Below are 22,233 nucleotides of genomic sequence, written 5' to 3'. Positions count from 1 at the left end.
CGGTGACATGGCTGAGTTGAGACCACCAAACTCATCCCACTTGTGGCTTCAAATCCCTCCTTAGGGCAGAGGCCTCCAGGGAGATCAATCTAGCACAGCAGCCCGTCGTCCCCTCCGCTCTCCTCCCTGGGCTCCAGCCCCCGGCAGCAACAGCCCTTGCAAAACTACTGCTGCCGACTCCCCGTTCGGTGGCTCAGGCCACGGACTCCAGCGAGGCACTCGCAGGCCGGGTGAATTGTCAGGTGGGCCCGGGAGGGGCGAAGATGGTGGTGCCGCTTGAAGTCTGAATTCTCATCTCAGGGAGCTCCGCTGATGGAGCGGCTCAGAATCCGCACTCTCCTTCGGGTTCGTTTGCGGGGCCAGGTCTTTATTTCCGTGCCAATTTAAACAAACAACCAACCCCCCCACCCCACCCCAGCCTCTCTTAGCGCAGCCTCTTTCACAGCTAAATAACCTTGCATCTAGGATTGGGATTGTTCTCTAGAATAGAGTGGGGGGGGGGAGAGCACGTGCCAGCTACGGGGCAATTTATTTACAAAAAAAAGGGGGGAGGTGAGACGGGAGGCGGTGGGAAATAAAAAGGTTATTTGCATCTTTGGAAGATACCTTGGGGAGCGTTTGCTAGCAATGTAGAGTGGAGCTTTTTATTAAAGTTGCCAAAAATTTGTGTTAGCTAATGGCTTCTTAATTCTGTCTAAAATGAGAGAAGGAAAATTATGCTATTCATCTTGTATTGGTTCGAAATCACATCTGACAACTAATCGATCATACTGTGGAACATTAACTCTTTGGATCGGGGCCCAACTTGCTCTCTCTCTCTCAATCTCGCTTGCTCGCTTTTGCCGTTAAATTAACTACTTTACTGCTGGTATTTGGCAATAGTTGCCAGGGCTTGTGTGGGGGGGGGCGGGGGAGGGCTCTCTCCCATTTATAGCTGGCTTGTTCCATTTCATTGTGATTATTTCCCCCCCCCCCCCCATCCCTGTCTTCTAAACTCATGGCTGTGCCTCCCCTCACTTGGCTTGCCAAGGATTTGATGGGTGACCTTCACCTGACCTTGCTTCCTCCCACCCCTGCTATAAAAGGCAGGCAGGGTTTGGCCCCCTGCTGCCCTGCTGCTTTGACCCAATGCTCCGCGACCCTGCGGCTGGGCCTTCACTCACCATTATCCTCCATCTTACGGTGTCATTTACAGAAGTGCAAAGGTGGGATCCGAATGAGAGCGTTTCACGCCTCCTTGGGGTGACCAGAGACGTCCCAATATTAGGGACCGAGATGCAACAGAAAACAAAGCATCTGCACGGGGTGGTTGAATCGGTGCCTTGTTCATTCAAATGTTGGTCTCTGAAATTCCTTCTGCAATTTCTCAGATGCTGGGGGTGGGAAATAAAGTGGTGACATTTTTCTCCCCAATTTGAAATTTCAGCCAAAATGTCAATGACTCCCAATTTTGAAAATTAACTAGGAAAAAAGTCCCAAATTGATCAGTTTTCCCTGCTGGTGGGTGTGTGTATTAAAACACTGGAAAGTGTGGCCAAAATTTGGAAAAATACCTTGTGTGCGCATTGCAGCCTTTCCAGTGAATGAACACCGCTCTGGTTGACACCTCTCTGCAAGTGTGTTGTTATTAAAGAAGGGTTTGGAGGGAAATTTTGGGGAGCAGGGTAGGGGAAGGGCTGGGGCAGACGCAGGGCTGCAGGGCAGAACTCAAAGAGACACAGAGAGATCCAAATCCTCAGCGGATGTAAATCAAGGTGTCTCCCCCAACAGCAGAGGCCTGCAGTGATTTACACCAGCTGAGATCTGGGCTCACTGCAGTGAGGACGATTGCATTCAAGCGGCACCATTTCCTCCCTCCGTTTTGGCTGGCAGATGGGACCGGAGAGGTGACAAGAGGCAGGGTCCCATCAGGTCCCGCACCGATCGAAAGGGGCTGCATGGATCCAGAGCTGCAGCTGGGTAATGCGGCCTGGCGCTGCAGCCATTGTTCTTGGTGCAAGAGACACCCCCCCCACAAGCCTGCCGAGGGGGCAGAGGCAGGCAGAACAAGCCCCTGAGATCCTTCGCTTCCCCCCCCTCTCCCCAGCCCCTCCATCCTTGTAAAACTGTTCATTGCAAAAATCAGTGGCCGTATGTTGCCTTCAGAGCTGACCTCCTGGAAGCCTGGAGGCAAAAGTTAATGCAAGAGCAGTTTGAAAAGTAACTGACTGGAGAACAGATGAAACCATATGTCGGATCAAAACAAAATATCTAGAGCACACGTTTGGGCAGCTTACAGGGAACGAGCCACGGTACGTCTAGCGCCCCCCCCCCCCCGTTACCGGAGCGGCTGAATGCCCCGCTCTGTAGCAGATCCTTCCAACCCCTCGGATTTTCAGTGGGAGCTAGGGCCCTGAACGTGGGGCTTTGGCAGAGCTGGGTGTGGGCCCAGGGCTGCTGCAGCAGCAGGGGGAGCGGAGGGCCTGGAGAGAGAAATGTGGGGCCCTGGTACATCACATTCCCTGGCGTCCCATCCCCTCCCATTTCACCCCGCTCACGCAGATGTTACAGATATATAGGGAGCCCCCCACACGCGGGACCTGATACCTTTGCCCCCTTTTCTCACCCCCTTGGCAGCCCTGGCTGTGGGTGACGCTGGAGCAGCAGAGCAGAGAGGAGGGGGCCCAGGGCGTTGATTGGCAGAAGCTCAGCACCTGTCTGCGGCTCGAATCTCTCTGCCGTTATTAATCTCTGGCTTTCATGGCGGCCAAGTTGACAGACGAACTTACACCTTAAGAACCCGGCGACGCTCACCCCGGCTACCTCCCCCAGGGACGCAGAGCCCCCGAGCCCCCGCTCCTAAGAACGTCTCAGCTGGCTGGCGATTAAGAGCCCCCTGCTCCTCCTCCAAAGCAGGTACAAACCCTCCCCGCACACTTCACTCCAACTCAGGTGGGGGGGGGTATGTGGGGGGGGCAGAATTTGCCCATCGCTGCTTGAGTCGGTGGCATCAAGGACATTTCTGCGACGTGACTTCGCAGCTCGCGTGACCCTCCCAGATGAAAAGCAAAGACCCTCCCGGCTCCCCCCCGTGTTTGTGATCTCCCCGCTCCTGGTTTAGGAGGCAGAGAGATCGGACCGGCAGCATCCCTCTGCCACCTTCCAAACAGCCTCTTTTGTTCAGCCGCCCCCGCAGGAGGGGGGGGGGGGCACTTGCCCGCAGTGGGGCCCACTCGCCACTAGGTGGCTTCGCAGAAACACAAAGACTCAGGGGACTGGCATCTGGCTGCGGATATTGCCCAGGGAGGCCTGTTGGCTCCTTGGCACGGGTTCCTGGCCAGCTGCTGATGGTTTGTAAAAATCCTTCCTGATCTAGGCCTGGCCTCTCGTCCCGGGTCCCACCCCCACTCGGCTTCCCTCCTCTGGCATGTCCTTGGCCTGGACACGAAGGGCGATTAGTTACCGAGGCTGCTGGACCACCCGTCGTCCCCCCAGCTTGTTATTGTTACTCGATGGGAAACCGCCCTGCGCTGATTTGGCCGCTGCCCTTCCGTCCTTTTCCTTCCCTGTCCTCCTCGCTCGTCTGGGTTGCCTCCGTTCCCCTCCCTGCATTTTGTTCCTTGCAGCAATTCCCACCCCCGGGCGTCTCTCCCACACGCCCGTCCGCGCCGGCTGCTAAAAGGAGCAGCAATGGATGGAAGCGTTTACTCACTTCAGGTGGCACAGTGGCCTCTTCTCCTCTGCCGACAGGCACTCCTGTGACCAGGGAGAAACCGAGTCCACACGCCGATAGCCTGGCACCACCATGCCAGAGCTTCGGCCCAACGTCAGGCTTTGTGGGCCCTCCACCGGGGTCTTCAGGCCACCGCCCTACGTGGGGCGGTGGGGGGACCTAGGCCAGCCCTCTGCTCTGGGTTCCTTCCAGAGCAGGGACCCTGGACAAAGCAGACTTGGCCCGTTTTTTCAGGCCCTCTGCTGTATCCCTGGGCTGCTTCCTGCCACGGTGCCCAGCTTGGCCTTTCTCAGTCTCTTCCCAGGCTGACTCTTCTGTGGAGCTCCCAAAAGAGGAGCCAAACTACTTAAAGGAAATAAAAGGTCCCCACTCCAGGCCTACCTGCTCCCTGGAGGGTCAAACATTGAAGAGTCTCTAATCTGGCTTGCCAGGCCTTCCTTCCAGAGCCAGCTAAAAAGATCCACTCCCTCACCCAATCACCTACTGCTGAGCTGAGCTCTTCCTCTTTAGATCTTCCCTCCAGGCTTGACACCTGGCCCAGGTGTAACACGGTGGGGCTGATTGGGGCCCCAGGCTTTCATTAACCCCTTCCTGGTCAGGGTGATGCCTGTATATCCCATCACACAATGCCACAGTCAATGTCAAACTTCAAGCAGTATTTTAACTGCAAGGCCAGTGAGATAAATAGAGGGTCAAGGGGGTCACATCTGCTTGAGTCATTGTTCCAGGCTGTCTGCAGACTCAGGAAGGCAACACTGCAGGGGGTTTGCCCTTGGAAGGTTTCCTTCACAAGCCCAAGGGCTAGAAACTTGCAAGGAGTAGAGATTTTTCACAACCAGTTGTGCGGGCCACAGAAATCCAGCTGGCAGCCCAGATCCAACCTGCAGGAGGTACATATGGGCCTCCCCCTTCGATCAGAATCAGGCCATTTAGTTATAGGACCAGTAAGGTACTTATATCCCCTCTCACAGCAGCCCGGGAGGCAGGACAGTGTCAGGATATTAACATCATTGTACAGAGCAGGCCCAGAGATTGACCCAGGTCACACAAGAAGCCTGTAGCAGGGCATTGAATCAGACTCCAGGCTCCTTGGGACTAGGCTAGTGCTCTAACTGCTAGCCCATCCTTCGTCTGCAGCACCCCGACCCCTTTGGAGGGGCTCAGCCCCCCAACCTTTTGGTTAATGACCAAACCCATGAACCAATTGAGGCGCAGGGACTGCCGACTCTCCGTAGCTGCCTGCCAGGCTTCCGGTCCTTCTGCCCTTCCATTTTTCCCGGCTCTGCTTCCTTGGAGCCTGCGTCTCTGGAACAGTCTGGTTGGGTCTCCCAGTTGCAGGGCCCAGTTTGACTTAATCTCTGCTCAGCCTCTTGGATCACACACGGGAGATGGGCTCTTTGTACATGAAATGAGAGTTAAGTAGCATGTGGCCAAAATGCCCTTGTTTCTTTCTCGGCTACTACTTAAGCGTCAGCCAGCTTGTGGCTGGAAGTTGCGGCAGCCAGATAATGGTGTTCAGGGGCTTTGGAGGAAGAACTGCTGCTGTACAAGCCACTCCAGCTTGGGCTGAAGGGATCCGCTGTGAGCTGTAGGGCCTGCAGCTGTGCGGTCTGCCCCCCTCCCGCCACCTTCCCAAAAGCGATGCAATTGTAACACTGATAGACCCCAGTCATCGGCGGGCAGGATCGAACCTGGGACCTCGGAGCTTTAGTGCATGAGCCTCTCCTGCATGAGCTAAAAGCCAAACAGCTCTTAGCTAAGGCTGTAGAGCAGACTCATTTTCTCTCTCTTTCTAAGTGGTTTCGGGGCCATTAGCTGGGACAGAACGCCACACCCAGGTGCTGTGTGGGTTACACAATCACCCCCCTTTCAGAAGCTCTGCCTTAAGCAGAAGGGAGCAGTCACACCTGCGCACAGCCTTTCCCACTCTGCACCTCCGCTCCTTCCCTGACTCATTTGCCCGTGTCCCCCCCAACCACAGGACTCCACTCCCTGAGCCAGCAAGAGAACCCAGGAGTCCTGATTCCTCGTCCTCCCACTCCAACTGCTAGACCACATTCTCATCCCAGAGCCAGGAACCCTGACAGCTAGTCCTCAGCTGTGTTAACCTCTGGACCCCATCCCCTCTCCCAGCAAGAAGTAGACCCCAGGAGTCCTGACGCCTTGTCCTCCCTGCTCTAACCACTAGTCAGCAGTCACCGACCGATTCCAAAAGCCACTGCCCAGCCAGACAGCTCCCCGCACAGCTGTAACCAGCACCTGAAAGCCTGCAGAACCCTGGCTGTTCACACATGTCTTTATAGACTCAGCGAGAAGCTTTAATTACTCCGCTTGGCAAGGAGCTAACCCTTGCACTGGAGAGTTCACAGCTCCCTGAGCCGTGCAGGGACTGGAGCACCAGCCGCCTGCTACAGCTGCAGAGCCGGGCTGCGACATAATGCTGCAGCGTTTTCAAACGTCTGTGTCAGGAGGAGATTGACCTGCCTTCCCCTGCCAGTGCGCCGGGGCTGCTGCCGTCACAGGCGGGCTGGAGGGGAGAGCCAGGCCAGGACAGACTCATGCCCGGCCCAGGTGAAAGGTGCCGGCTGCACTGGTCTGGGCAACACGTGACTTGACCGAGCTTTGCTGAAGCCACTGAACTGCTGCTAGCAGGTGATGTCTTGGGGTTTCTGCCGGCCCCTCTGCATGGGGAGATTTCACTTGCACAGAGGCATGTCACACCCGTGTACTAGGCCCATGGACTTGGCCAGGGCTTTGGAGCGGATCTGGTCCAACGGATCAGGCATGAACCACAGGCTTGTGCTTCAATTCCTGGTTCTGCCACAGATGCTCTTTGGGATATTGGTCAAATCAGTTCGGCCCATTGATTTCATCCCCACGCGCATCATCCATCCATCGCCATACACGCTCCTCTCTTCATCCATCCATCCATCCCCATACACACTCCTCTCTCCATCCACCCCCATGCACATCATCCATCCATCCCCATACACACTCCTCTCTCCATCCACCCCCATACACATCATCCATCCATCGCCATACACACTCCTCTCTCCATCCACCCCCATGCACATCATCCATTCATCCCCATACACACCCCTCTCTCCATCCATCCTTCCATCCACCCCCCCATCCACATCATCCATCCATCGCCATACACACTCCTTTCTCCATCCACCCCCATGCATATCATCCATCCATCCATCGCCATACACGCTCCTCTCTCCATCCACCCATCCACCCCCATGCACATCATCCATCCATCCCCATACACGCTCCTCTCTCCATCCACCCCCATACACATCATCCATCCATCGCCATACACACTCCTCTCTCCATCCACCCCCATGCACATCATCCATTCATCCCCATACACACTCCTCTATTCATTCACCCATCCATCCACCCCCATGCACGTCACCCATCCATCGCCATACAGACTCCTCTCTCCATCCATCCATCGCCATACACACTTCTCTCTCCATCCACCCATACATCCACCCCATGCACATAATCCATCCATCCCCATACACACTCCTCTATCCATCCACCCATCCACCCCCATGCACATCATCCATCCATCCCCATACACACTCCTCTCTCCATCCACCCATACATCCACCCCCATACACATAATCCATCCATCCCCATAGACTCCTCTATCCATCCACCCATCCACCCCCGTGCACATCATCCATCCATCGCCATATACACTCCTCTATCCATCCACCCATCCACCCCCATGCATGTCATCCATCCATCCATCCCCTTACACACTCCTCTATCCATCCACCCATCCACCCCCGTGCACATCATCCATCCATCCCCATACACACTCCTCTATCTATCCAAACATCCATCCATCGCCATATACACTCCTCTATCCATCCACCCATCCATCCCCATACAAATCATCCAACCATCTATCTGCATACACATTCTATCTATCTGTCCATTCTCATACACATCTAGCTATACAGTCCTCCATCCACCTTATCTGTCTCTCTCTCTCTATCTGTCTATTCATATACATTTAGCTATCCAGCCCTCCATACACCTCCACACACCTCATCTGTCTCTCATCCACCCATAGCCATACACAATCCTCTGTCCATCCATCCATCCACCCCCATGCACATCATCCATCCATCCCCATACACATCATCCATCCATCCTCATACACACTCCTTCTCACACACATCTAGCTATCCACCCCTCCATCCATCTCATCTGTCTCTCTTTAACTATCCATCCCCATACACATCATCCATCCAGTCATACACACTCCTCTCTCCATCCATCCATCCATCCATCCATCCACCCCCTTGAACATCATCCATCCATCCATCCATTCCCATACACATCATCCAATCTAATCTATCTGCTGCACCTCTCACCATGGTATTCAGGTGCCATGGGCACTGATAAAAACCCATCTGGAGAAGGACATAAGCTCTCCACTGCCTCCCCATTGCGGACGCTGTCCAGAATGGGCCCACTGGGCTCTCAGGTCCCAGGCCATCCCCAGCTGTTACAGGCCTGTGCAAAGAGCTGGGCTCTTGCTTTGTGCCCGTAACCAGGAAAGCCTCAGAGCCATCCTGGCCTGCTGCATTAGGAAGCCTCACCGGGGACTGGCCAAGATGAGGAGAGGCTCATGAGCCGAGCATTGCTGACATCCCACCCCAGGGGCCTTTCTCCAACGTTGATGCCTCCTGCTCTCCACTCACATCTCCCACTTCACGGAGCAAATAAAACACCTTCTCCCTCACTTCTTTGGGGCGCAGCTCACTAGGCTCCATCTGAAACTGGACCCCCTGATCTCCAGGCTAAGAGGGCACCCCAAGAACACCACGCCACGCTCTGGAGCCAAGCGCCAGAGCAGGGTTGTGGCACTTTCCCAGATGCAGCCCACTCCCTGTTTTCCTCTGGAGCCAGGCCCCCACTGTGTGCTAGCAGCTAAAGGAATCAATCACCGTAATGAAGCTGCAGCCTGCCATGCATGCCGGCTCACCGCAGGGGCACTGAGGAGAGGGAAATGGTGCCAAGTCCTCCAGACGGTTCAGAGATTCGGGGCCCGGTGCTTGCGTGAGCTGGGCCGTGCTGGAGCAGGAGGGATCTGACAGGCTGGGTTTGTCCCAAAGCAACTGCACCTTGGCAATGGTCACATTCACGTGGCATCAGAATCAGGGGGCCCAGGTACAGTCTCTCTCCTCCCTGGTTCCCCCCGCCCGTCTTTTCATAAAGCTCCAAGATGGCTGAGTTCGGCTGCCACACAGGAATCTGGGCCCGTGCGGTGTCAGAGACCTGCCCGTTCCCTGGCTGACGGGGTGCCAGGCTGGGTGCTGATAGGGGACTCAGGGGACCTCCTGTGGGCAGCGCTCCCACCCCTCCCACAGAATTCACCCCGAAAGTTACAGCCCAGCCGTCCGTAGGGATGGCTCCCATGGCCATTGCGCCACGGGGTGTTTACATGCTGGGCAGGGTGCAGACTGGGCAGGGTCAGGGCAGGAGTCACCCTGTCACAGCTGAGTAACCCCGCCCAGCACCCAACACCACCACCGCCCTGCCCCAGAACAACAACGGTACCTCCATCAATGCCAACAGCTCCATCCATCACCGTCACATCGATACCGTCACCTCCGCTATCCCACCAACACCTCCACCGTCATCTTCACCTGCACCGTCATCCCAGAACTTCCACCATCACCCCAACACCATCACACTGACGCCAACCCCTCGCACTGAATCTAGCACCCCCACCGTCATGCCGCCCCCCATCAACACCTCCGCTTTCACTTTGCCACCCTCAGCTTCGCCCCCACCAACACCCGCATTTCCTTCCAGTGCCACACAAGGTGGTGGGACTGGCTTGGAAATGAGCTAGGGCTCCTCTCTCCACGGTGCCATGTGTGGCAGGGCGAGCCACCGCTCTTCTGGAACCGGCTTCCCCGCTGCCTGGGCTCGGACCCTGCTGATTGGAGTTATGTGCTGCCTGCTCCTTCAGACCCGAACGGGCTCTCCCTGCCCCAGCACCGAAGCAAGGGGCCAGCGCTGTTCCATCAGAACACCACGTCCCAAACAGCAGCAGAAGAAAGATCGGCCGGCCAGAGCAGGCCATGGAGTCCAGCCCGCTTCCAGGACATTTCAGATGAAGTGATCTTCTCCCCGGAGTTCCCTCCTCCCCGGAGTTGTCTGCCTATTGATGGCCAAGCACGGCAGCCTCTGCTCTCCCCCACTCCCCCCGCCCCACCAGCTCCTCTCCACAACACCCATCTGTGGATCTTCCTGCATCCTACTGCCATTGAGAGTGACAATGTCCTACTGGTCTAGAACCACTGGCTTTCTCAGCAGGAGCCATCCCGAGCTGGTCCCAGCTGGGAGTCACCTGCCCAGGCTGGGCTGGTAGGAGGGGGTCTGAGCCAACAGTCACTCTCCAGAGATCTTACAGATGCCTCATTTTGCTTGGCGTGACTTGATCCAGAGGCCAGAGTGTAGGACTGAGAGCCAGTAGCTGTGGAGTTCCAGCCCCTGACACCCACTCTCTCTGAAGCTGTGAGCAAGGTACTTAACTCCTCGGCCTCAGTTTCCCCATCTGTGAGTGGGGATGGGATATTTTCTCCCCCTGGGGAGCTAAGGGGATTAGTTAACATCCGTACAAGGGGGTTGTATTCCCAAGGGCAATGGAGAGCTCCCTGGTGTGGGATGTGCAGGCTCTGAACTAGCCAGAAAATACAAAGCCTGTTTTGTGAAAAATGTCAAGGTTTCAATAATTTTTTCTTATCCCCGAGACCATTCAATATGTTTCATGAAAAACTAATAAGAAAGAGAGAAGCCCAAGCCCAGATGTCCAATAGCCCAGTGGTTATTCCTGGGACACAACAGTCACAGGGTCAGGTTCTCAGTCCAAATCATAGAGCGGAGGGAGTTGAACCCAGAACTCCAACAACCCTGGAAAGTGTCCGCCAATGGGCTATTAGCAAGGCTACTATTGGCCGTTTGCTGGTTCTCGCTCTCCCTAGTTCTGACCACAAATTCCATCCGGGCCCTCAGAACCTTCCCAACGAAACTTTAATTTAAATTGAGACGTCTTTTATTCCAGTGTCGACTCCAGCTGCAGGCCCACCACTCACGCACGTGTGCTGACTGCCCCCCCCCCAGCTGTGGCCCCCTCCATTGCAGGCCTGAGCCGGTGCTGTTAAAGCAGGGAGAGTTTGGCCACCAATTTCAGTGGATGTAGGACTGGAACTTCTATAAACAGCTTCTAGCGTTTCCATTGCCCAAGATCCCAGGATGGGAAAGCCAGGCCAGGCACATTACAGTCATCGAGCGCATCCTGCTGCATACCCAGACTAGAGCATCTCCCCGCCAAATAAGGCAGTTATTCAAGGGACAGCCAGATTTGAACCAGTGACTGTTTGATTGGCACTCAACCACTGTACCACTGAGTATAAGCCCACCACTAAAGAAGCATCCGTAACCCTGCTACATATTACTTCTATGAGACTTCCTCTGCAGAAGCACTTAAAAACTCACCTGCAAAATCTTATTGAAAAGAGTAGAAGTGTCTTCTCCCCCCTAGTTCTTTGGAACCTATGAAATTATCATCTCAACCCTCATGCTCCAGGGCACAAACCAAGCTCTAACCTAGTGGGTCAGGAAGAAACTTCTTTTATTGAGTGGTTATTCAGTAACTGTCCACTTCTGAGACCCAGCTCTCCAGTCAGGGAAGGTTGGCCAGAGAAAAGCATGATCTAGGGTTGACCCTCTGTTCCCCTTAACTCTGACCTCATTGACATTCCCCAACTTCAAGAGCTTCCCATGTATGTGTGGGGAGGCACTCTCTGGCATCAGATCTCTCCCTTGGCATGGAACATTCACCCATGCCAGGCAACTTCTGCCTACCCTCCCCCCCTCCACACACCATCCAAAAGAAAACAAGAAGCCCAGCAGCATATTCCTTCCACATCCATCTATGCCCATCAAATTGCCGAAGAGGGGAGGGTCCGTTTGCGGTGGTGGGGGGGTGCGATATTGTTAGCTTTTGACTGGGTCCCTTCTGTGCATTCGCTCTCATTTAAAATTCCGATTTAACCCAAAGAGCCTCTTTAAATTTCCGCATTAGCATGCCGTTTGTATGTTAGGCCAAGATGCTGGGGACGCGTTTGGCATGAGCCATCCTCCGACAGCTTTTGCCAGCAATAAAATAACACATGAATAAAAGAAAGTGAGTCGCTCTGGCACATGATCGCAAGGTAGCTTTGTACTCGGGGGGGGGGGGGATCGAAGAGCAGGGCCGGGGGGCGGGGGCGTTGGGAGCTCAGTTCTGAGGGGTTCGGGTCCCCTTTGGCACTGTGCAGTGGAATGCGGGGGTTCTGCTGGGGACCGAGAGCAGAGCACGATGCATTTGCAGGGGCAGTTTGAGCCCTTTTATTATCAAAGGGAAGGTCTCGCACTCGCTCGCCCCCCCCCCCCTTAGCCCAGCCCCCACTCCCCTCCCTTTTCCCCCTTGGGTGATATCTTCCTTCTTGGAGGGGACAGATGTCTCCTTTGATGAGGACATGAGGATTTGGCTGGGATCCTGTTCAGCCCAACTTCATTAATGGGCTTCCACTGAGCTGGGGAACAGGTGGGGTCAGAGCGTGATCAATTCTCCAAAGAGCGTCTTTGCGCATAAAATACGACGTGTGGGATGGTTCTGACAGACCGAAGGACGGGGAGCAAAGCCGTCTAGTTACTCACAGGCGAGGGCTCGGGAAGGCATCTCTCTCTCTCTCGCACACAGACGCGGCTAGGTTACTGATCACTAATTCTATGGGCACGCACACACCTTGCTTCACGACCACCGCGCGCGCACGCCTCCTGCTCCCAGCATGGCGTGCCGGCCTCTGCTAATCTCAGCCCTCCTCAGCTCCGGCCAGCAGCCTGCAGTGGGTGACTCACTAGGCAACAGAGTTGCCAAATGCCCTCCTCTCTCCTCTGCTGGTTTGTACAAGACGGATCCATTAGCCCTCTGTTTATTACAGGGCTGGGGCGATAGGGCAGGATCTTAGTTCTGCCCAGGCCAGCCAGGGCACAAGGCCCCTGCCAGAAGGGGAGCCTGGTGCATCTTCCACCATAACAAGTGGATGAGGCTCAGGGGGCGGAAGGACATCATATGTGCTTGCATGAGCCCCACTGATATAGACAAGCATCTTTGTTTATCTGCTCAGTAGCGTCCCGCCATGATACCCCGGGGCATGACACCCTCTCTCCTACAGTCCAGCCAGTTCAGCTGGCCCTGATCCCTAGGTCTCCTCCTGGCAAATGTGCACGAAGCTATTTGTTCCCCCAAAAGATTCCAAATCTTCCATGCTCCCAGGTTATTAACACCTGCTTTGCCTTCCTAAAGCATCTTACCTGGCAGGAGCCGAGAGCCCTTTAGATCCATTCATTCACCAAACCTCCCAGCACCATTATCAAATAGCTGGCTTTATTCCAGATGAGTAAACTGAGGCACGGAAGTTAAATGACATGCCCAAGGTTATCAGTAAGGCAGGCAGAGATAGAGCTGAGAATAGAACCCAGGAGGCTGGAGTTCCGCCCCTGTCCTCTAACTTGGAGGCCTGCTGAACCGCTCCTGTACACGATGAGCTGCCAGGCGTGGTTGGCAGAGGCACCAGCTCTGCCTGAGATGCTGTTAAATTCAGCGCTGCGGTTTCCTTGTGGAAGGCTGCAGATGCCCCCTGCGCCCCAGCCGGCTGGGATCAGACAGAGGACGTGGCAGGTTTTGAAGCAGTGGTGGAGGGGCCAGGGAAGTGCCACGATCTCACAAACAAGGAGTTTGCTCTAGACTGTCACTGGCTCAGAGCAGCAGCTGCTCTTGGTTGGATCTGAAGAGGCCTGGGCCAGCTCCTTCTGCTGAGAGATCCCAGGCCAAGAGGGGGATGGGCGTGGGGGCAGCCCCATCCCTCCAGCGGGGAGGGAACATGAGCAGCCTCTGCCATGCAAGATTCGCACCTTCCTGCTGCCAAACCCATAAAGCCGGTGTCATGGGCTCTCCCATAGTGCCCACCACCACCCTGGGCCGATCCTTTCGACAGCAAATTCCCCAATCGGGAGCCTCCTGGGCGGGTTGAAATACAATTCAGGGACCCCTGAGCCAAGGCCTGCCCCAGATCAGGGCCCCTGCGTGCAGCCAACAGGCGCCTGATTGGGGTTTTAACAGCCAGGAGAGAGAGGGGCTGGGGAAACAGGCACAGAACAGAGCCCAACTGCTGGGCCAGTCGTGGGGTCCTGCCTACACACACCACTCCACTGCTACCCAGGGCTTAAGTTCTCGTAGCATCTTTCCCGGGGCTCAGGGCTTCAGCCCCGACTCCGGATGGCTCCAGCTGAATTTAAGCCCTGCTGATAGCCCTCCGTCCCACCCCAGGGCTCCCCCTCCCCACTATCCCCACCCTGGGCTGCGCCTCCAGCCACACCTCCACTAAATACCCCTCAATCCTAACCTGTAACCTCCACTGCTCGTCCAGTCCCCCTCCCTCTCTGCCAAGGCATCTCCGCAGCTGGCCCGCTGCCCTTCCAGGCTTCCCCCTGCCCCGCTCTTGCAGCCCCCCCTTCTGGCAGTGGGCTCACCTGGCTATCACCACAGGATCTGAGCTGTCACAATCCCTTCCAGTATTTCTCCTCCCTGCAGGGCAGGGCGGGGCTTTGACCCCCATTGCACAGCGGGGGACCTGAGGCCCAGGGAGGCGAAGCGAGGCTCCCGTGGTCACGCTGAAAGTCCAGCCGAGCAAGGAATTAAACACACGTCTCCCAAGTCCCAGGCTAGTTCTCTAACCACTGCACCCTCCTTCCTCCGCTGCTCCAGCTCGGTGCTTCTCCTGCACAAAGACAGACCCCAGCCTTGGACCGGACGGTGGTGAACTTGGCCTTTGACCCAAGCCAGAACTGGACACCAAGGTTCCTGCGAGGAAGGTCCCGAGCTCCCCGTTCCTTCTGACTCTGCACAGGTGGTGCCAGGCCAGGCTTCCCAGCCCTCTGCCCCCCAGGGCAGCTCAGTGCGCTCACGGGGCCCTTCCGTTCTCAGTCGGGGGGGAGGGGGGGTTCGGCTTCCATTTTTGTTTCCCGGAGTTGCATGAAGGTTTCTTCAAAAACAAACAAAAAAGCCCCCAAAAGAACAGTAATTGACCCCCAGACCCAAAGGCCCCAGTGCCAGGGATTGATTCAGAAAAACGGAGTGGGTGTTGCTAAGCAACAGGTCTCCGCAGAGGGCTGGCAGCTTGATGCCCCCCCTGCTGAGAGGCACTTTTGGACCACTTGCCCAGGATCAAGGCGGGCGCTGGGTTCCCTGATCTGAATCCAGGGTGAAAGGGACGATGGGCTTGAACCAGCAGCGGGGCTGGGCTGACGTTTCTCATGTTTTTTTCCCCAACAGGGTTCAACGTAACGACAAGAATTTGCTCTTCTCTAGCCCCTTACAGCTGAGTCACCATGCGCTTTGCAACCAGGGTGCAGCTCCGTAAACCCACATCATGACAGGGAGGTTTGACTCAATCTCAGTTTTACACATAGGGAAACCGAGGCAAAGTGACACCGTCAACCTGGCTTACAAACCCCAGACTCCTGACTCCCAGTTCTCCTCGCTGGCTAACCTGTCTCAGAAAAGATCTAGCGGAAATAGAGGAGGGTTGGCGATAGGCGATGAAAATGGCTAGAGGTCTGGAGAGATTTTTGCATGAAGAGGGGCTGGAATGATTGGAGCGGTTTAGACAGGAGACTTGCTAGAGAGCTACAAAATAACGACCGTCATTGAGGGGTAAAAAACAAACCTCTTTCAGTTTTCAAAACCACCCAATGAAAACCCTGCTTTCTCCATATTTTCATTTCATCCCACTCTGCCAGTGGCAAAGTGGGCGAAGAAAGTGGAGGGTTGGAACAAAGTAAAAAACAAACAACAAAAAAAGAGAAAATCCAGAAAACATCAAAATTTTTAACGGAAAAGTTTGAGAAAAGGAAATTTTAAAAGGAAATGCGTGAAACATTCTCACTAATTACATGAAACATTTGCCACACCTTTGATAATTAGCCTCTGGAACTCATTGCCACGAGAGATCTTTGAGCTTAGGAGGACTCTGGACACTTATATGGAGAATGAGATCACCCACAGTTGCATTAGAGAGCATGAAAAGCATTTTGTTTTTTAGAAGAGATAAATTCTTGTATCATAGAATCATAGAATATCAGGGTTGGAAGGGACTCCAGAAGGTCATCTAGTCCAACCCCCTGCTCGAAGCAGGACCAATTCCCAGTTAAATCAGCTCAATTGGTAACCGACAAGAGTTGAGGGAACACTTTCCCTATGGAAAATTGACCACTAGGGGGGTGTTTCTTGCACCTTCATCTGAAGCAACTGGTGCTGGAGACAGCTGGGGATGAAATACTAGATGGAGCAGAGTTCCCCATAATAACAGTGGCTGCACACTGGCCCCGCTGGCCTTCTCAGGGAGACAGATAATTGGCCCACAAGGAATGATAGCAATGGGAGAAGATGGCTCTTTCCAGATGGAAATTCTCCTTCTCAGATCAGATGAACTATTGTGATGGGCACATTATAGGTAGCTGTTGCCCCTTCTTCTGACTCCAGTATCCCACTACTGCCACCATCCTCACCCCTTTGGCTAGGAGTAGCAGGTGTCCAGGGCCTTGCACGTTAGCTTTCCCACAGAGGAGAAATGAGTCTCATGGAGTTGGGGTTTGCTCTGTTTTCACACCCCCACCAGTCCTGCAACGATGACACAGCACACAGGCAATCCCTGCTCCCAGGGATCTCAGCCCACCATCTGTGCCCCATTCCCGAGAAGCAGTTGAATTTGCCCCAGTCAGAGCTCGAGGCCCAGTGCAAACTCCTGCTGCTTGTACGGCTCCCAAAGTCGCCTCTGCACAAAACCTTGCACAGCCCAAAACTTACAATACCCCCAGCATGTCTTCCTCCCAAGAGTTAAAACTCGCTTGCGTGCCAAGAACCGTGTGCAGCAGCACTGCCTACGGAGGCAGCCACAGCAGTACAAATGTGGACAGCCCAGGGCTTTTTGGAGGTTCAGGAAGCTTTGGAGCCAAGCCAACCTAACCCACAGTTCCACCCCACATCCCACTCTGTTTCCAGGACCAGTTTTGCTCAGACCAATTCAAATCCCAAGCTCACCATGACATTTGGGGAGTGGGACATGAACACCCCCCGCCTCCCCGCAAAGCGAGGCTGGAGGAAAAGGCCGGCTTCAACGCCCTGCAGGCCAAACACACGTAAACTCCTTGGCTGCAGGAAGCTCCAAGCAGGAGGCCAGGCTGGCTGGGGAAATAAATACTTCCCTTAAATGCAACGGGGTGTGCACATAGCATTTTGGGTGCCCACTAATGGCAGCTGTCATGACAGGGCTTCTTAGTAAAGGAAACGCAACAGCGGGGGTAGAACTCGAAACCTCTGCATCCAACTGCCCAAACTAAAGGAGAATCTCTACTACACACAAACACCGGGCAGTGTGGGGTCTATGACACAGTTGCTTCGTGCGGATCTCACCCAATGGGGGGCAGCGGTGCGCACATCAGCCCTTCCTCTTTTCTCTCCCAGGTGACGCTGAAGGAATGGAACTCGAGGGCCCTTTGGAAGCGGCTCGTGGGAGGTTCCTAGGGGCTCAGAGCCTGCATCTATGGCTTCTGCCACTGGAAGATTGGCTGGGGTCATCCGTGGTGCGAGACTAATTTACACCAGCCGAGGATTTGGCCCAGCCCCGGTGCTGAGACTCAGCTAAAGAAGCAGGGGGGCAGCTGCTTGGCAAGCAAGCTAGCAACCTGGCATGGCGCTGGGCAGCCCTATGTCCAGCTCTACCAGTCGTGCGGGGTGGGGAATACCAAACCACTTGGGGTGCAGGGAAGGAGGGAGACTGGCACCTCCTGCTGGCTCTTTAAAGACAGCTTCCATCTCAGTCGCCTAGAACCGCGCCCCTTTGCCCTTCCCCCATCCCTTCCAGCCAGATTGGTGAATGCTGCCAGGGGAGAGGGGGCACTCACTGGAGGGGAAGGAGAGGAGATAGGCTGTAAAGGAGATTGGTGAACATCTGGCCCGATCTGGAGTGACTCTTGGTTCAGAGCCAGGAGGAGGAACCATCCTCAGATGCTTTGGCGGGGACTGGGGAGTGAAGAGGAACCGCAGGGCCTGTACAAACCAGACTGAGTAGAAGAGTCCATGGGGAGATGCCCAACGGGGTGGGAAAGGGGAGGGGGGGGCGCTAGTGTGGGAGGGGAACAGAGGCAGCTTCCAAGCAAGAGACATGGATTTTTGAAGGGACAAAAGTGGGGCTCTTTGACCGCAGTAGGAAGCTGTTCCCCCCCCCTCCCGTGACTGCTGCCATCCAGCCACCAACAGCTTCGGCCCACGGCTCAGCCAACGCCCCCCCAGGGGCTTCTGTGGCATGTCAACGTGGCAGGAGCTGGCCATCCCAGGTCAGGGCTGTGGGACGAGATTAATAATGGGGGGGGGCAGAGGATGGGTAGGAAACCCCCTCCCGCTGCCCCAGCTGTCCCGTCAGCCCCGCCAAGCTGGAAGAGGGCAGCAGTCAGAGCAGAGCAAAGGGTCAGGGCAGGACGAGCAGGAGCCTCTGACAGTGCTGTCTCTTACAGAGTGGCTGGGAATACCCGGACACCTGGGTTCCAATCTGGTCCCTTGTCGAGTCAGTGGAATTACACCAGGGCTTTCTGTGAAGAGCCAGATTGATAACGGTTGCCCCCTTTCTGAGCCTGATTTAGGCCAGCCATGGGGGGGCTGGGCACAAAGACTGGGTTAAAATTTTCAGAGCCTCCACCTCCCCTCCCCTCAAGGATACAACACAGAGCTCCTCCCCACGGCCACAAAGTGCCCATCACCTAGGTATCCAGGCAAGACTGCCCTCTCCGCGCAGCCAGTCGAGAGGAATAACTCGAGACAGCAGGTTCTAATTTGGCTGCCGACGAGTTTTGCCCCCATGCGCCGTGCCAGACACTGTCCAAACCTGGCCAATTAACTGGCCTAAGGGAGAGGAGGTTCAAAGTTCCTCAGAACGAAACCTCCCCCCCCCACCCCCGGCCAGCTGCCTCCCCTTTTCATTTAACCCTTTGCCTTGCTGAACCAAAACACCGCACCAGGGGTTAAACTGGGGGCGATGGGGGGGAGCAGGATAGAGGCATAGATGCCAAAGCCGGAAGGAACCATTGTGATCATCTAGTCTGACCCCTTATATGCCACAGGGCAGAGGCCTTCCAGACATCTGCGTACAGTAGGCTGCAGAATCCAAGCCAGACACACACACACACACCCATGCACAGGGCTGGGTTTTCTCTCACTCCTTGGAGGCTGGGGGTAGGGGGCTCGGCAGGAGGGCGCGAGTCACCCCCTTTATCGGGAGCCCCCCGCTCCCCAGCACGCAAAGGCTAAACCCCAAAAGCCTGCCCGCCTCAAGATGGGCGAATTAAGATATAGAATATTAACGTATGTCAGGAATAAATGACTGCCACAGAGGTGCCTAATCTGTTTTTCTAATATGACCACAAGCAGAGAGTTAGTGGAATTAGGACGACAGCTGCTGTGGGGGTTTTTTTTTTCCTCCCCTCCCTCTGTCTCTCTCTCTCTCTCTCCTCCTCAGTGCTCCACACACCGATCGAAACGGTGCCCTTCACTCTATTTCTCTTCATCTTCCTCCATTCTGCGCTTTTTCCGCAGGCTGTTCTGCCAAAGCTGGCTGTCGTTGGCGTCACACCTTACTGCTTTTAAAGATTGCTCCGCAGAGAGCTGGGGGAAATGGCAATTTTGTGTTGATGCAGCCTGGCAGCAGTTGGGAGCAGGGGAAAGTGAAGAAAAGTTGGAACCGGTGCCAAGTTTTCCCTTGGGAGAGATACGGGAGGGAGGGGAAGAAGAAGAGAGAGACACACACACACTGAGAGGACACACACACACACACACACACATACGCACAAGACACAGATGATGGCTTATGTATGCTAAAAGCCCATGAATTTATAAGCCCTTCTGAAATCTACCACCAAGACTCTAAGCATGTGCCAACACAAGACATGGAGCTGTATGTTGCTGAGTGTATTCCTGCGTGTGTGTGTGTGTGTATATGTTCCCTTTTTTTTTTTTTTTTTTGGATAGCAGTAGAATGCAGTATGCAAATGAGATGGTTATTACCGCAATGTTCGTCAAGCTGAGCTGAGAAGACATTAATAGCCTGATGAATATGCATGTGAATTTGTTAATTAAGTTAATTATTCTGCTGAAAATGCATTCGTCTTCCAAGGACATTTTCCCAATGATTTTTACATGCTTCAGTCATTAGTCATGCTATATTTTATCAGGGAAATGAGTTTGCTTAAGTTGTAAAGAAAAAGAAAAGAATGTAAAAAAAAAGGGGGGGGGGGAATGAAAAGACAAAAAGAAAGAAGAAAAGTTGAGAAATGCAGAATTTATTACCAGAAAAAAAGTTTGGAGAAGTCTTTGTGATTTGGAAACTAACCCAGGATTTCTTGAGGGGGGTGGCTTAGGATAAATTCTACTTTGCAATTTTTTTCTCTCTCTCTTTTCCTCTCTCTCTCTTTTTTTTTTTAAGACAAACTTTTTTTTTCCAGTGCCAAATTTCCAACACATTAATTAATTGTTGTAGCCAATTAACTGTAGTTGTGCAAATGAGTTTAGCACTAATTACCATGCAGTGCTTGTAATCACATAAAAAAACTTGCTGAGAGAGAGAGAGAGAGAGAAGGGGAAAGAAAGAAAGAAAAGAAAAAAAGAAAGAAAGAAAAATGGAAGAGAAGCTATGCATTTAAAGGACCAGTGCCTTGATTCCACCCTACGCCCCTCCACAGGGGCAGAGCTGAGGGGAGTGGAATCGTAGGGGAAGATTCCTGGATGGCTGAGTAACAGCGGAGAACGCGCATGAGCTGCCTTTTGTCTCCTAAACGCTGGTGGGATTTTAAGAATACAACTCAAACTCCAGCCGTGATGATTAAATCAAGTCATCTCCGCTTTACATAATATTTCTGTCGTTCCTTTAATTCCACCGCTCGGCAAGGAATTAAAGCAAGTAGCCCCCAATGGAAATGGCGATAAGCAGCCTTTTTAAAGACCTCTTTTTAATAGAAGTGAGGAGATTTGTATCCTTCCAACGGAGGCTGGGCGAGGTAGTTTTCCTAGTTTAGAAGTGAATTTAGCACCTGTGAAAGTTGCCAACGCCGTGGAATTATGGGATGACCTGGGCAGTTGCCGTGCAGGCTTCCTGCTCATATGCACACTCCGGGCCTCTGCTCAAATTCAGAGCAAGCATCACCATGGGAATTTGGCCTCCAAGGCCTGTTAAAACCCTGCAGCTGAAACTCACCTGCCTTGCTATTACATGTATTACAGTAGCACCTAGAGGTCCCCAGCTAAGATCAGGTCTCATTGTGCTGGATGCTGCACAGAGGTAGAGGCCGTCCCTGCCCCAGCAAGCTTCCGATCTAAACAGGCAAAGGGAAGATGATTCTACCCAATTGACAGATGGGGAAACTGAGGCTCAAAGAGATGGAGTTTGTGCCAGAGACAGGAATTCTGTCCCAGAAACCCAGTTTCCTACAGGCCAGGCCAGCACCTTACCCACAAGCCCACACAGCCAGGTCGCCAAACAGGCATGGGACCATAGCCACTTTGGGTTGCTGTTGACCTGGGCTGCATTCAAAGCCATAACCAAGAGGTGAGAGCCTCCATACCCCACTCCTCCTAGCCTGCCCATCTCTTCTTTCTTTGCCCTAGAAACAATGGCAATGCTGAAGCTCCGTCTCCCCCTATCTAGTTGCAGAGCATGACGTATTCTGGGCTCCTAAGAGCTTACAGCGTAAAGGCCCAACCCAACTCCCAGCCAGACAGGGGGCCCCAAGGTAGGCAAGACACCAGTGCCAGAGCGGTTCTCACAGACAACCCTTCGAGTCAGCGAGGGTGTGGGGCCCGGTGGGTAAGAGCAGGAAGACGGCACTGTAGGGGGCTCGTGGTCGAAGGAGCAAAGCCAAGGCTGGGAGAGGGAGGCCGAGGGAGCAGCGAGGCGAAGAACAGAAGAGCGAAGGGAGTGAGAGGCAGTGATTTTGTTATTCTGGTTACAGCTGTGCCCCACCTCAGGCCGGTGGTAACGTGATGGCACCACGTGCTGTTAGCAGTGGGTACAACCTATCGGCATCAGCTGCACCCAGGAAAGGGTTTCTCAGGCAGAGGGACTCAGGGAGGGATCAAGCTTTACCAGCCATGTGCTCATTGTCTAAGTACTGCACCATAACTGGCAATAAGCATTTCTCCAAAGATCTAATGCCTTTGCAGTCAGATAAACGCAACCCTGGGCTCATGGACAAGCAAAGCACCAGGCCATTTGGAGCCCACAACTCACAGGGAGGCCTCGCCTTCCTCTTCAGCGATGGAATCAGCTCACCTTCACCACAACTTCCATTCCAGCAGTAGGAGCAGAGGAGGAAACTCAAGGCCAAATCCTCCC

The sequence above is a fragment of the Lepidochelys kempii genome, chromosome 27, assembly GCF_965140285.1.
Source record: "Lepidochelys kempii isolate rLepKem1 chromosome 27, rLepKem1.hap1, whole genome shotgun sequence".
Lineage (NCBI taxonomy): Eukaryota > Metazoa > Chordata > Testudines > Cheloniidae > Lepidochelys > Lepidochelys kempii.
Note: the sequence above shows the minus strand (reverse complement) of the source record.